Below are 14,828 nucleotides of genomic sequence, written 5' to 3' on the forward strand. Positions count from 1 at the left end.
TCTTACCCCCACAGTATTTGTTTCCAGAGAGTAAGTCATCTGTGTAGAAAGTTTGGTTGAAATTGCTTGAGGCGCTCCAGAGTTATGCTGGAACATAAACACAGACACACAGACACACACACAGCCGTTTTTGTATATATAACTAGGAGGCTCTCAAACAATGAAAATATGGTTTATCAACGTTAAGAAAGATCTTCTGTGATTGTATGTGATTGTGTCTCTTGGGAGTAACACAATAACAGAAGGATCAAGATAGAATCACGTTCACATGAAGAATTAGTACTGCTTTACAAAACCTTATTAAGACCACACTTGGAATACTGCATCCAGGTTTGGTCAACCCAATATAAAAAATGATGTTGAGACTCTGGAAAGAGCAAGAAGGATGATTAGGGGGTTGGAAATGAAAACATATGAAGAACGGTTGCAGGAATTGGGTACGTCTAGTTGAATGAAAAGAAGGACTAGGGGAGACATGATAGCAGTGTCCCAATATCTGAGGGGCTGCCACAAAGAAGAGGGAGTCAAGCTATTCTCCAAAGCACCTGAGGGCAAGATAAGGAACAATGGATGGAAACTAATCAAGGAGAGGAGCAATCTAGAACTAAGCGAGAAATTTCCCAACAGTGAACTAGTGGAATACAGTAGCTTGCTTTCAAAAGTTGTGCCCCATCGCTGGAGGCTTTGAAGAAGAGACTGGATAGCTCTTTACCTAGAGTTGTATAAGGTCTCCAGCTTGAGCATGGGGTTGGACTAGAAGACCTCCAAGGTCCCTTCCAACCCAGCTATTTATGTTCTAAAGGATCTTTTCCCAAAAGCTGATAACCCAGAAACCAGGCCTCCACATTGGTCAGGATAATCATAGAAAACCAGAAAATTTTTATCTTTCTGTGTCCTTTCTCCTACTGCCAATTCATCCTGTTTGATTCCTTTTCTTCCTTCTCCTCATCCTCCTCTTCCTCCTTCAAGTCATTGTGATGATAAAAAAAGCCAACACAATTTATTACCTCTGCTGCAAATAAATGAAAATGGATGTTCTTATGGATCACAAACTCTAGAAGTTACAGACCTTCAGATGAAGCATAAAACTGTGTCTCTGGAGTTTTCTGGTGTACGTAGTAGGCTCCAGGGTTGGACTTCCAAGGACAAATTGAACAGGCTAAAAATAAAAGAACAAAAGGTTTTCATTCCTTTACCTCCCCCCCCCCCAAAAAAAGTTGCAAAGGTTATAGTCAATTGTTGATCCCACACTCCATGCATCACTGCCCCCCAAGAAGTTTGTTCTTCATTTTTTAAATTATCCTCAAAGGTAAAGGTTCCCCTGGCACATATGTGCTAGTTGTCCCCGACTCTAGGGGGCAGTGCTCATCTCCATTTCAAAGCCAAAGAGCCAGCGCTGTCTGAAGATGTCCCTGTGGTCATGTGACCGGCATGACTAAATGCTGAAGGCGCACAGAATGCTGTTCCCTTCCCACCAAAGATGGTTCCTATTTTTCTACTTGCATTTTTACATGCTTTCAAACTGCTAGGTTGGCAGAAGCTGGGACAAGTCATGGGAGCTCACTCTGTTATGCAGCGCTAGGGATTCGAACAACCGAACTGCCAACCTTTCTGATCGACAAGCTCAGCATCTTAGCCGGGGTGGTGCAGTGGTTAAATGCAGCACTGCAGGCTACTTCAGCTGACTGCAGTTCTGCAGTTCGGCTGTTCAAATCTCACCGGCTCAGGGTTGACTCAGCCTTCCATCCTTCCGAGGTGGGTAAAATGAGGACCCGGATTGTTGTTGGGGGGCAATTTGCTGACTCTGTAAACCGTTTAGAGAGGGCTGAAAGCCCTATGAAGCGGTATATAAGTCTAACTGCTATTGCTATTACTATTAGCCACTGAGCCACCTACGTTGCCCAGGAAAATAAAATATTCAAAGAGGGCTACGATTTATCATGTCGATATTGATCTTGAGCATTCTAATTGGCTTGGAGCTGACGATCTAATGGACTGCCTATGCATTTTTAGTTAAACATCTGTGATGACATCTGGGAAACAATCAATTTTGCCTCTACTATCAGAGGACTAAGTATTTAGTCTAAATGAATCTTACTTTCTTCTGCACCTCCTAAATTGTGTTTCTGCCGGTATTCAGAGTAAATTTTAAGCCACACCCTTTTTGTTGAACCTCTTCATGGTTGAACGCGGTGAAATAATTTTAGGATAAATTTCCACGTTCTGCTCCTGCTGTAGTTTAAATCACATCAATCTTAGTATTATGGAGTTGCCCAAGGAGAATGGCAGAGTTCAAAAGAAATAAATAATAGACAAATGTGTGAATTGGTTTCTCCTTAGCTTCTTCCTTGCCAGCTGCTCCTACATTTCCAGAAATATTTTTTTTTAATTCTACATCCACCAGGGTCACTCTGTGAGTAAGATGGGGACTCTCTAAATGTGATGTGTGTGCGTGTGTGTATGGGTGTATGTGTGTGTGTGTATGTTTGTGTGTGCATGCAGGTATGTACATACACACAGACACACAGACACACACACACACACAAACACACACACACACAAACATCACATTTAGAGAGTTCCCATCTCTCTCTATATCTGTCTATCTATCACATATATATGCATCTATATCTATATCTATATCCATATCCATATCCATATCCATATCCATATCCATATCCATATCCATATCCATATCCATATCCATATCCATATATCCATATATCTATCTATATCTATATCTATATCATCTATATCTACATACATACATACATACATACATACATACATACATATATTTGTTTATACACAGACACAATGTGTGTGTGTGTGTGTGTGTGTATGTGTGTATGTTGCATTTGTGCTGATAAATAAATAAAGGGATAATAGTATAGATCTATTTCAAGCTATTTAGCTCTCATCAGCTAGCCATACCCTTACTGGGAATCGAACCTGGGCTGTGTTACATATCAGGCAGTTATATTAGCCACTAAGCCACAGGCTCTCTTCCTTTATCAGCTAGGCCAGGGAAATAGGTATGTATTGTGTCACAACCCCTGGTATGCCCAAATATGCATACATATATAAGAATATATATATTCTTTAATGGCCCTGAAATCCCTTACATCAGGATGGGGTCAGGGCAACTGTATGGAGCGGAGTTATTTACTGGCCAGTTGCCATTCCTGTCACCAATGCAGAGTTCACAGCAAAGAATTACTCATTGTGCCCAGAGAGAGAAATATCTGCTGCTACCTAGGTTTGAACTCACAGCCTCCTGATTGTGAGGCAAGAGCTCCACCTCTAGACCACTGCACCACTCTAGTGATGTACAAATAAATGTGATGTATAAATAAATAGGCAGATGCAAGACAGACGGGATGCTGCAATTATCAAAACACTGTTTAGTTTCTTAATCAAGCCAATAGTTCAGGAGAACACAAACTCATTAGAGTCCATCAGGTCAGCAAAATATCCTTTAATTATAATGCCATTTGTATCTTAAGAACAAGGGGAAACACAGTGGCTCAGTGGATAAGACGCTCAGTGGATAAGTCGATCAGAAAGGTCGGCAGTTCAGCGGTTCGAATCCCTAGGGTCGAGTAACAGAGAGAGCTCCCGTTACTTGTCCCAGCTTCTGCTAAACTAGCAGTTCGCAAGGATGTAAAAATGCAAGTAGAAAAATAGGAACCACCTTTGATGGAAGATAATAGTGTTCTGTGCGTCTTTGGAGAGGTCTTCGGACAGCACTGGCTCTTTGGCTTTGAAACAGAGATGAGCACCGCCCCCCAGAGTTGGGAACAACTAACACATATGTCCAAGGGGAACCTTTACCTTTTTATCTTAAGAACTTCTGAAGCATTTTCTATTCCCTTGATAATATATTTTGCTTCCTTGTGGACTGTAACCCTGACATTAAATACGTGGCACAGAGATTCACCTCCGGGCTCCAGAGTGGTTCTCATATGTGGCCTACACCTCTTTCCTTAACAGAAAAAGTATGATGATTTTATGGGCAATAATACCTACTCTGCTTTATTTAAATTTATCTAAAGTATTGGAAACACCCAAACTGAATAGAAAGAATTTCTTTTTCTTGTCTAGTTACAGACACACACTTGTTAAATTGTACTAAACACACACACACACACACACACCAAGAACACACACTTGTTAAATTGTACTAAACACACAACACACCAAGAACACACACTTGTTAAATTGTACTAAACACACACACACAAACAAACACGCACACACCAAGAAAAAAAAAACAGCCTTTAATTTGTAATCCAGACAAGCTCCTGATAACAGTATCCGGTAGACGACCTTTAATAAAAGGGTGATACATAATCTAAATCTACAAGCGTCATATATTACTTTTCTTTTGATGCCGTTATTCACAATAAAATTTACAGAGGATATAGCAGTGCCATTCAGAAGGGCTCCAGTGTTACAAGATTTATATCTGATCTCATTTTAAAATGACATTTGAAGAGAAACGTAAAGGCATCAACATGATAATTAAACATGGGAAACCTGGTGAAATGTCTTTTATAGGAGGAAAGAAGAAATTAAGAAGTGGAATATGGAAAGAACAGTTTTTACCTGAGAAAATTCTACGTTTATTCAATCTATTTTATAGAAGGGAAATGGATTTGCTACGTGTCCACTGGTTTGCAAAGACAACTAGGAGGAAGACAGAATACTGGATATTTTGAAGGCCTCATCATTCAACTAATGGCCACTCCACCTTTGAAGTTACTCCCCATCTTAACCGTTACCTCACCCTGACTTAATATGTCCAACCAGTCGTCCCTTCACCTTTGAAGTTATCTCTCCATATCATAACATTACAACATCCTGGCCCACTACTTTCAACTAGGTGTCCTCTGCCTTTGAAGTCACATCCTCACCATAACCATTCAATTATTGACAGGACATGAATATATAGGATACCAGCTGATAACCCAGTGTGGTCCAGGTATTTATTTATAGGGGGCGGAGAATATCCGGACCAAATGTAATTTAAAGGCACAACAGGCTGCATCTTAACAGAACACACACACCGAGGGGTGTTAGAGGTGTCTTACCTCCACAGTATTTGTTTCCAGAGAGTAAGTCATCTATGTACCAGGTTTCGTTGAAATTGCTCAAGGCGTTCCAGAGAGACAAACACAAGCGTGTGTGTGTGTGTGTGTGTGTGTGTGTGTGTGTGTGAGTTCATCTGTGCAGGGTGGTGATGGGATTGTGCATTTAAGTAGCGGTCGGTGTGTGTTTTTTTCCATTAGATGGTGTGTCCTAGGGAGCCATTGGGTTTTTTGTAGATTAGGATGTCCAGAAAGGAAAGTTGGATGTTTGCTTCTATTTCCATAGTGAATTGTATTTTGGGGTGTAGCCTGCTGAGATGTGTGAAGAAATTGTCCAGTTTTTCTTTCCCATGTGGCCAAATCACAAAAGTGTCATCAACATGTACGTACACTGAGAGCTTATGCACCAGAGACAAATTTCTTGCGTGTCCAGTTACATATGGCCAATAAAGAATTTATGTCTCCTCAAAGATTTTTGTCGTTGTGTTAATTTTAAGACAGCAGTTTCTCACGTTTTTAAATACTACCGATCTACTGAAAACCCCTTTTTAGTTTTCCAGTATTTTCCAGTAACAAACTCAACGGGAATTGAAATGCTTAAGGCAATTTATATGTCTTTGGAAGAGTGGGACAATAAAGCAACAGCAGGAATTTTGTTGCGAAAGAGGGTTGGGAGATTTTCAAAAACTTTTGCCCAAAAGGACTGATTAACTGGGCATTGGATCAAAAGTGGCAATAATATAGCACAAACTGCTGACAATCTTGCCAATCCACTTTTTTAAAAAAACACCTTATAATTAATAGAGTGGCGTTTTAGTGCAGATGTTATTTAAGGATAATTCCACATGGATGATTCTTGATTGTTTAAGAAAGGGGTTTTTTTTTCCCCCTGGTGAATATTGAAAGATTTTGTATGGCAGTATTTGCAAGTTTGGAACGATGATATATATTATGATGGCAAACCTATGGCAGACCTGCCAAAAGTGGCATGCAGAGCTCTCTCTGTGGGTACATGTGCTGTCTCCCCAACTCAGCCAGCTGGTCGTCATGTTTCTTTTTTATATATCATAAAGTTTTTTATTTATTCATTTTCATACAAATAACCACATGCAGACTGTTACATAGCAATAGCAATAGCAATAGCAGTTAGACTTATATACTGCTTCATGGGGCTTTCAGCCCTCTCTAAGCGGTTTACAGAGTCAGCATATCACCCCCAACAATCCGGGTCCTCATTTTACCCACCTCGGAAGGATGGAAGGCTGAGTCAACCTTGAGCCGGTGAGATTAGAACCGCTGAACTGCAGATAACAGTCAGCTGAAGTGGCCTGCAGTACTGCACCCTAACCACTGCACCACCTCGGCTCGTACATAACATGGGTTAGACAGCATCACCACCAGATGGATTTGTAACCGGAACAGCCAGGTCTTAGTTGCTTTGCGGAAGGCCGGAAGGGTAGAATAGAATAGAATAGAATAGAATAGAATAGAGTAGAGTAGAGTAGAGTAGAGTAGAGTAGAGTAAGTAGAGTAGAGTAGAGTAGAGTAGAGTAGAGTAAGTAGAGTAGAGTAGAGTAAGTAGAGTAGAGTAGAGTAGAGTAGAGTAGAGTAGAATAGAATAGAATAGAATAGAATAGAATAGAATAGAATAGTGGAAGGGACCTTAGAGATCTTCTAATCCAACCCCCTGCTCAGGCATGAAACCGTATAACATTTCAGACAACCTCTTCTTAAAAACTTCCAGTACTGGAGAATTCACAACATCTGGAGGCAAGCTGTTCCACTGATTACTTGTTCTAACTGTCAGGAAATTTCTCCTTAGTTCTAAGTTGCTTTTCTCCTTGATTAGATTCCACCAGTGGTGGGATTCAAATAATTTAACAACCGGTTCTCTGCCCTAGTTATTTCTTCCAACAACCATTTCACCAAATTGCTCAGAAAATTAACAACCGGTTCTGTCGAAGTGGTGCGAATTGGCTGAATCCCACCATTGGTTCCCACCCATTGCTTCTTGTTCTACCCTCAGGTGCTTTGGAGAATAGCTTGACTCCCTCTTCTTTGTGGAAGCCCCTGAGATATTGAAAGACTGCTATCATGTCTCCCTTAGTCCTTCTTTTCATTAAACTAGACATACCCATATATCTTAAGAATAACTTATCTGGATGAACTAAATGTCTCTCCCTTCTTGGACCTTTTCCGAAACTGCAATGGGAAGAAACTTCATTGAGACCTATTCTAAGGAGAGATCATAACTTATAAAATAAATCAGAACACACAGGCCATTGAAATATGTCCGAATGGATTAAAATATGCAGGACTTGGCTAGTGTGTCATTATCTTTGTATCATCAGAAGAACAATGAGACATACTCATTTCTCTGCACCATTTCACTTACTCAGGCTTATATAAATCTCTAAAATAACAATGAAGGTCATCGCCAAGTATCAGAGATTCACCGATTCTTTCTCTCCTACCCCTTCCCCCCCCCCGCTACGTTTGCAAGAGGGATATTAAACTTCCAAGGAATATTAAACATCCAAACAATTATCCTTATTAAATGCAATCTGTATCTTTCGCACAAAAGAAATTACAAGTGCACGTCTCACATCTCTGGCATAAATCTGTTAGCGGCCTCCTGATTCTTCTTTCAAGAGAATTTTAATAAAGGAAGTTTAACTTTATCAAGCCTACTAATGAAAAGACAGCTCTCCTCGGAGCTGAAGGGAGCCGGAGAAACGCACGTCTAATGGAAGACCGTCTTATGTATCACACCCTTTAAATGCATTTGAAGACGATGCATAATAGGAGATAAAAACAAAGTAACTCGAAAAAGAGCATTTAATTGCAATGGAAAGTTCATACAGTGGGGAACGTCACTGGTGAACGTCAGCCTGGATTGGGAACGGAACTACTGTATCTTTATCTGTTCACTGATGTTACCATCTGGCGTGGGACTTCGGTCCCCAGTCAAAAAGCAAAGAAGGTCCAATGATAATTCTTCCACAATCTTGAGTAATCTCATCATACAAGCCACTTGCTGTATCATTGTTAATCTGTCCATAAATGCGAATGGGTGGAGTGTGAGGCTTAAGAGTCTACCCAGGACAGTGATGACTAAACTTTTTGGTGCCAGGTGCAGGCCCAAAATGGGGCATGAGGGGGGTTGCGTGCATGCACAGGAACCTCCAAAATGCAATGTGAGCGCCCCCATGCATGCACCCTGCCCATCCGTGCATGTGCCCCAGCCACCTGTGTATGCATGTACATGTCAAGCCTGCTTCACTTAATAACCAAGAAAGAAACCATTCAACTCCATTTTGCAGAATTAAGGGTACTTTAACTGATTATAAGTAAATAGAAGCTAAGCAAAGCTGGATCTGAGCAAAAGCGTGCAAAAGCATTAGATATCTGTTGTGACTCAGCAGTAGTTTGCTGTGAGTTGAGTCGGGATGCAAGATTAACAATGCAGCTGGGGCTCGTTAATGACATCTTCTGATGATAGAAGGACGGATGGTGCCACGCCCTGGTTGCAGGAGTCAACGTTCGTTCAACGTTCATTGATCATCAGTCGTGGTTTGTTTGTGAGAGACACTTGGAGAAGTGATTTGCTTTCTGTAACCCTGATTCAAGGAGACACTTGGAGAAGTGAATTGCTTTGTAAGAGTTTTGTTTTGCATTCTGTTATCTTCTCGTCAGAGACTTTATTTATGTTTATTTTTGGGCTCGCAGCCAGTCAGAGCCAAGGACTGATAAAGTTCTTTCCTTTTAAATTTGTCTGCCTGTCGTCTGTTAACGAGCAAAGAAGGAGGGACAGAACAGATATCAATACATGACCCATTCCCCTCCCCTTGGTAACCCCAGTCCATAGTTCAATCCAATATCTCCACAGCTGTCAGGTGGGAGACATCTTCAAAAATCACCATCAGGTTGGTATGCCGTACAGTTGGCCTTGGCGGGAAACTCCCCCCTTGTCACATGCACAGTAGATGGTGAGAACAACTCGCAATTAACAGTCCTCCTGTACAGATTAATTCCCACACCCAAATACCATGCCCTTCCTCCCCGTTTCAATGGCAGCCGAAAAGCAAGCAGCAAAACAGAGGCTGACAGTTGTGAATGCCCCAACACTGGAAGTTTTTAAAAAGATGTTGGATAACCATTTGTCTATAGTGGTGTAGGGTTTCCTACCTAAGCAGGGGGTTGGACTAGAAGACCTTCAAGGTCCCTTCCAACTCTGTTATTCTATTCTAAAAGAGAGCCTTAGCTGAAGGATTTGCAGGTGGCAAATTCAGGCCTTTTCATAGAGGCCTTCCCATTGCAGATATGATGAGTCAACCTTGGAAAGATTTTGGAAGTGGTTTACCATTGTCTCCTTCCTCCTAGCTAGAACTGGCTCAAGATCACCCCCCTAGCTTTGTTTCTAAAGCAGTACTAGAATTCCTGGTCTCCCAGTTTGTAATCTAGTCTTTAATCATTCCGACCACTGTGGCTCTCCGATAAAATATTAAGTTTGTTAAATCACCAAGCTAAAAATGTAAGAGGTGTGCTCAGTCATATCACGGAGGGGAAAATAAGACATGAATCGCGAAGAGTGCCAAAATACACACAGAAATGTATCTAAATGGAGTCTAAAAATAGCAAAATGCATCAATAATTCATTGATACAACAGCGAGGGAACCTTTTATATGAATAACATTGCGCAAACATTCCTAACTGAAGCTTCCTTCCATCCACTTTTCATATTAAATAAACTGGTGTTGGAAAAATCTGCCTAGATAATAGAATGTGTCTTCCTCTTTTCTACATGCAGCTAGGAAATAAATACCGTGGGGTAAATGTGCAATATCTGATCTTCCTTCCTCGCTGCAATCTCAGTGCCGTTGCTTCCCTCGTAGCCAAGACTTCGGCGTCCAACTGATGCAATGAGTGGGATAGAAAACCCCCCAATATCAATGCTGCTTTTTTTCTCTTTGATATCACCCCGTCTGATTGTAAAGCTTCCAAAGAGCTTCTGTGGGTAGTTGAAGTTGCAGGATTAAAAAAAAAAAAAGATGATTGCTGGGTTTACACTGTGAGTTCTTGTTATCACGCGGATCTACTGAATCGGTCTTTTGTTGGGGCTGCGTGACACCACGTTGAGAAATGAGGAGACGTGGACCTCTGTTGGATTATCCATTATAATTATTTGACAAAAGCGTTCTTAGGATGATAGGAAGCTAAGAAGTTCCTAGCCGAAGGAGGTTTGATTGGAATTTCAATACATTTTCTTTTTCTTTTGAGGTGTTGATGTGAAGTTGCAGGCATAGTTCCTGCGAGCATCCCTGTATCAAAGTGTTGTTCAGAATGAACCCTAGATTTGAAGTGGAATTACAAGTACTTTTTAGTCAAAGGAGAAGATCATCCTAACCCAAACAAGGGACGGATTACAAGACATAAGGTGATCCTGTTTCTATTTGATGTTGTTGTTGTTGTTGAGCCACTAAATCAAGCCTGACTCTTCACAACTCCATGGACCACAACATGCCAGCCCTCCCATCACCTGTCCTGTACTATCTCCAGAGTTCACTCAGGCCCATCGATAGGTCTGCAGCCATCTTTACTTTTGGATCTTTGGCCTGCTACACTTTCTATTATTCAACTATGCGTTTTCTATTGTTCCACCCTCAATCCCCACCCTAGCTTAATTTTTACCTGTGCACCTTGGAGTGGGCGGGGTCTTAATTAGGGCTTATTTGGGAGGTAGGACTTACTTTCTGACTAGGTTCTATTTCGGGGGAAACACGGTAGCAGGGTGCCTTAACCACTAGACCCTATGGCACGCATGCCACAAGTGGCACACGGAGCCCTCCCTGCCAACATGCCAGCCGTCACCCCAGCCCAGCGTGCATATGTGCGTACCTCCACTGGCCAGCTGATCTTCAGCTCTCTGCTGTGCATGCATCGGGGCGGGGCTCATGTGGGGGATGCAAGTGTGCAAGTGGGAGAAGGGTACATTTGTGCGGGAGGCACTTGCATTGCATTGAGGGGGTCGTGTGCATGCATGCATGCACGCCCCTCGTGCCCCATTTTGGACCTGGAAGGCCTCATGCACCAACCTGAAAGCCAAAGTGGAGCACGGGGACACCATGTGCCCCGCCCCCCATGTCCCATTTTGCCCATGGAATGCTTCCTGCACCAACCTGGAAGTCAAAAATGGGCGAGGGGGAGGGGGCGACATGCACAGGTGTTCTGACCCCCCTTGTCACACACCAACACACACTCCAAGCCAAAGATAAATTACGGCATTTAATTAACAGACAGACAGGTCCTTAACAGCAAATCGGCACAGACAAGCTTGGGCAGCAATCCAGCCTACCAAGCTCACAATAATGTTCTCCGACATTAATTCCTGTGTTGACTTCTGCAAGAGGGGCGTGTGCACAAGCAGTCTTTTTATAGTCTGGAGAGGAGCCTAATGACCACCAGCTGAGTGCAATTACCTCCTGTACTTGCGCAACTGTTCCTGACGTCTATTAGCTCTTCGGAACAACTCACTGCTGGCATCCAGATCACTCTCCCTTGTCTCATCCCCACTGGTCCAAGGCTCAGGCGCCTCCTGGTGGCCAACGAGCCTCTCTGTGCCCTGCTTGGAGTCGGAACCCTGTCCAGGGTCCTCCACATCCTCCAGAGCCAACTCATAGGGCCCCTCATTGTCGGAGTCTGATGGCAGCTCCAATGGCTCCTGCTGGGCCACAACACATAAGGATGCATGTGCAGGCACAGGGATGTACATGCATGCATGGGGTACATGCACAGGTGGGGGAGCATGCACAGGGCGTGCTCGCATTGCATTTTGGGGTTTCGTGCACATGGACTTTGGGCACTCGGCAGCCAAAAGTTTAGCCATCACTGCACTAAACCAAACTGGCTACCAACAGAAATACAAATGCGCCACATCTGAGGACAATGGCAGCATGCATGACACATGTTCAAGCCAATGGTCCAAGTTCAGTCCTCCAAGTGCTATTCCACCACCTGGCCCCCATCAATGGGGACATTTGGTGTCAACTCCCTTCTCCCTTCTGTTCCACAAACTCCCCCAATACCAATTAGGAGGCAGCAGCTTGCTTTGAACAAGGGAGTAATGAATGACTTGCATGGTGTTTCTGGCTGATAGCAGAACAGCCCAGGTTTCTGAGACAATGACAAATTCGGTCTCATCGGTCTGCAAAAGAATTGGACACCAAGATACCAGCAAGATGAGTGTTCAAAGATTTCTAAGCTAGCCCAACAGGATGTGTGCATTAATTATCAGGGATCGGTTTGAAAGGAACTCGGGAAATAAATTCTGCCTCGGGATTGGGGGCAGTGTCTCTTTCCAAAGCTTCAATATGTCTTGCATGCCACGATTTCAGAAGGAGGCAAGCATTCACAGGCTGGGAAGCAGGGAAATAATGGGAAACCAGTAGAGTCTGTTGTTAAGGACCTCATCATTCGCCTTGTATCGAATGTGCAGTTGTTTATGTAGGTAAAACAGCATCAATCATATTTACCAGGAAGGTGTCACCAGGCTGAAAGGACAGAACGAGGGGTGGAGGAGTGATATGAATGGCTAAAACCCTGGACCTGAAGCCTCCATGCTGAAAAAAGAGTTATTGTAGGTCCTATTTATTTCATACATTGCTCCTTCTTTCCTTCTCTCTCATCTAGGCACATTAAGTGTTTTATGTATACAATTGACATTTTATCAAGGATATCAGCAGGAAACCACCGATGACATGAGTGTCAGGGTCCAACGGAGCACTTTCGCGGGCTGTAGAGATCACACCCCTCCGGCGGCTGCAGGTAACCTGGGAGACAGCCTTGAGAAATATATGCAGGGGATGTGCTTCTGTTTGTGGCTGCCATGCTGTATCATCAATTCCCCATCCCCCTTGCCTATGGCAACTCGAGAGCAGGCCAAGGGTTTTTGCAAGTTGACATTGAGCATGATGGAATCACTAATGTTGTAACTTACTCCTTTCATTAGACATTGGGATGTTCTGGGATATCTTATAGAATACAGAATAAATATTCAAATATTATAAGAGCTTGGCCTACTGCCAATTACCTCCACGCAACCTATTAGATCTCATCGATTAGGTCTCCTCCGAGTTCCATCTGCCGGTCAATGCCAACTGGCAACCACGCGGAGGAGAGCCTTCTCGGTGGTAGCTCCGACCCTATGGAATGATCTCCCCGTGGAGATTCGTACCCTCACCACCCTCCAGACCTTCCGCACAGCCCTCAGAATCTGGCTATCCCGTCAGGCCTGGGGCTAAGACTGTAACCCGCCCGAATGGTATGAATGTTGTGTTTTTTAATTATGTATTGTCTTATATGTTAAAAAGTTGGTCTCCGCCTCCCCCTTGGATTGTGAGCTGCCCTGAGTCCCCTCAGGGAAAAGGGCGGCATATAAATAAACTTCAATCAATCAATCAATCAATCAAAATTCCTGTAGCTCCTGCTACTAAACTGATATAGCCATGAGATTTTTTTTTGGCAAAGTGAATAACAAAATAACTAAGTTAGAAGGGATCAGGGGGTGGGTGTTTTCCAGTGCATCGCCCTGCTCGAGCAGGAGATCCTATACCATTTCAGACAAATGGTTGTCCAATTTCTTCTTAAAAACCTCCAATGTTGAAGCAGCCACAAATTCTGGAGGCAAGTTGTTCCGCTGATTAATTGTCCTCACCTCAATTTCTCTTTAGTTCTAGGTTGCTTCTCTCCTGGATTAGTTTCCATCCGTTGCTTCTTGTCTTGCCTTCTGATGCTTTGGAGAAGAGGCCGGCCTCCCCTCTTCTTTGCAAAGAGTTTTGCCTCTTTACAATATTCGGTTCTGGTGTCCCATGTAAAACGCAAAGTCTTGGTGGCGTCAATGGCAGAGGTGGTATTCAGCCAGTTCTGACTGGTTCTCGCAAGCCGGTAACGGAAATTTTGAGTAGTTCGGAGAACCAGCAAATACCACCTCTGGCTGGCCCTGCCCCCATCTATTCTCTGCCTCCTGAGTCCCAGCTGATCGGCTGGGTCTTATTCTGTTGCCTCGCACAGGAGAATGGAGCTGGAAATCAGGTTAGTGGGGTGGGGAATGGGGATTTTACAGTATCCTTTCCCCTGGAATGGGTAGAGAATGGGGATTTTGCAGTATCCTTCCCCTGCCATGCCCACCAAGCCACACCATGCCCACAGAACCAATAGTAAAAAAAAAATGAATCCCACCACTGGAATGGGTTAAGTAATGGGTTAAACAGCATCTGTCAGCTATAAATGCTCCATTCCTGCATTTCCATTAATCAGGAAGGTTTATTTGAGAGAACTTCCCCTCTATAATTCCGAACATAATGCTTTTGAGCCTTCCTTGTGCAAGAGGAGAAAAGTTTAAGACTTTGAAATGACATACAGTGGAGGCCAACTCCCCAAAAAAATTGCTTCTCTTTGATCGTGTAATATTTTAAGTTGTTTTCTGAAATCAAAGTTTCTCTAATTAATGCCTCGTCCTCTTTATTAAACAGGGGGAAGCTTGATTACTGTTTGGGGGAGTGAAAACTGATTTATTTCCCATTTTGCTGAGTTGCTCCCCGCCATTAAAAAAACAACAACAACCCTCAAAACAAAACAGAAAACCCTTTTTCAATCTTGCCAGCTCTATTGTATCTAGGTTATAAAAGATCAGGAGTAAGAATAATGAGTGGTCAAAATCCATCCGTAACACCACTGTG

General features: G+C 43.0%; 1 long non-coding RNA gene across 1 annotated transcript in view; it reads right to left on the reverse strand.

Moving 5' to 3' along the window:
• Positions 1–985: 985 nt before the first annotated feature.
• The window catches only part of LOC148043244 (uncharacterized), a 191,643-nt gene continuing 177,800 nt past the window's right edge, over positions 986–14,828 (reverse strand). The window contains exon 4 of the long non-coding RNA XR_015698218.1: positions 986–1,159. This is a non-coding gene — a long non-coding RNA (uncharacterized LOC148043244). The remainder of the gene's footprint in view (positions 1,160–14,828) is intronic.

Source organism: Thamnophis sirtalis, unplaced genomic scaffold (genome assembly GCF_051295495.1).
Source record: "Thamnophis sirtalis isolate CommonGarterSnake01/CBP01778 unplaced genomic scaffold, rThaSir2_p1.2 scaffold_12, whole genome shotgun sequence".
NCBI classification, from domain to species: Eukaryota; Metazoa; Chordata; class Lepidosauria; order Squamata; family Natricidae; genus Thamnophis; species Thamnophis sirtalis.